This window comes from Crocuta crocuta, unplaced genomic scaffold (genome assembly GCF_008692635.1).
Source record: "Crocuta crocuta isolate KB4526 unplaced genomic scaffold, BGI_CrCroc_1.0 scaffold1156, whole genome shotgun sequence".
In the NCBI taxonomy this organism is placed as follows: domain Eukaryota; kingdom Metazoa; phylum Chordata; class Mammalia; order Carnivora; family Hyaenidae; genus Crocuta; species Crocuta crocuta.
In genome coordinates, this window is record NW_027528862.1 from 124,162 (window position 1) to 125,529 (window position 1,368).

Genomic DNA, 1,368 nt, shown 5'->3' on the forward strand with positions numbered 1-1,368 from the left:
AGGTATCCCAGCAGCCCCTGGAGTGGAGAACAATTTAATAATTAAAGAGAGAGAGTTTACCATTTACAGACCCTTTCTGAGTCATAATTAGGAAGCCCGTAATTTAAATCAGTAAAAAATATAAATATCCTAAAATTAACTGGGGAAAAGATCTATGCTGTGCTGATTTATAGCTTCTCCAACGAATTCTTGAAGCTGATTGTAGAGTCAGACTCCAAGGACAAGACCCTGGCAATGACAAGAGTCTTTCCCTCAAAGATTAAATGAGAGGGATACAGAAATGCTGATGCATAGGAGCACATGTACCCCAATGTTCNTAGGAGCTGGTACTAAAAAGCAGAGACTTCATGGGGCACCTGGCGGCTCAGTCAGTTAACCGTCTGACTCTTGGTTTCGGTTCAGGTCATGATCTCACACTGTGTGGGTTTGAGCCCCACATCGGGCTCCTTGCTGACAGTGTGGAACCTGCTTGAGACTCTTTCCCTCNTTGAGAGCAAGGGAGACAGAGCTGAACAGGGGAGGAGCAGAGGGAGAGGGAGACACCGAATCAGAAGCAGGGTCCAGGCTCTGAGCTGTCAGCACAGAGCCTGACACAGGGCTCAAACTCACGAACCCTGAGATCATGACCTGGGCCGAAGTTGGAGGCTTAACAGACTGAGCTACCCAGGCGCCCCCCTCGGACTGATCTCTTAATGCAATCAATCTTTATATCCACACCTCCTAGCACAGTGCCTGCCACGTGGGAACACAGAGTAAACACTGATTGAAGTGAAGCCAACAGCCTGAGTCACCAATGGTATTGTCGAACTTGTTTTCATCCCTGGGGTAGTGTTTGAATAAGGAAGGAGGGACAGAGAAATGTCTCCATGCCCTAGAGAGGCTTCCCATCTCTCTCTCTCTCTCTCTCTCTGTGTGTGTGTGTGTGTGTGTGTGTGTGTCTCTCTCTCTCTCTCTCTCTCTCTCTCTCTCTCTGCAGCAACCATCACTGGGGAGATTAACGCTCCTACTCCAGGGATACATTATAAAGGGAAAATGCCTAAAGTCAATATAATGAACATAATTTACCTCGATATAAAATAAATGGAGGCAGCCTTTTGGGCTGGGCTTGTGTGTCAGTGGCCTCTTTATCCCAGGATTTCTNCGCCCAACGTGAGGCTTGAACTCACGACCCTGAGATCAAGAGCCGCATGCTCTACCAACTGAGCCAGCTGGGCGCCCCCAGGATGACTTTTTATTACTTTTTCTTCCTGTGTTAATGTCAACATTCCTGTATTCTCTTAAAGGAGTCTTTTTGTCTCTATCACTACTGAAATGATTTGTACCCTTAAAAAATTATTTTTAAGCTTATTTTTGAGAGAGTAGAAGAGA

The 1,368-nt window shown here is 46.2% G+C and overlaps 1 protein-coding gene and 1 non-coding gene across 2 annotated transcripts in view; both read right to left on the reverse strand.

The window, feature by feature from the left end:
* Positions 1–1,368, reverse strand: part of TMEM255A (transmembrane protein 255A) — a 52,852-nt gene that overhangs the window by 10,315 nt on the left and 41,169 nt on the right.
* TRNAK-CUU (transfer RNA lysine (anticodon CUU)) lies at positions 1,142–1,214 on the reverse strand. The gene has a single exon. It is a non-coding gene; the product is annotated as a tRNA-Lys (tRNA).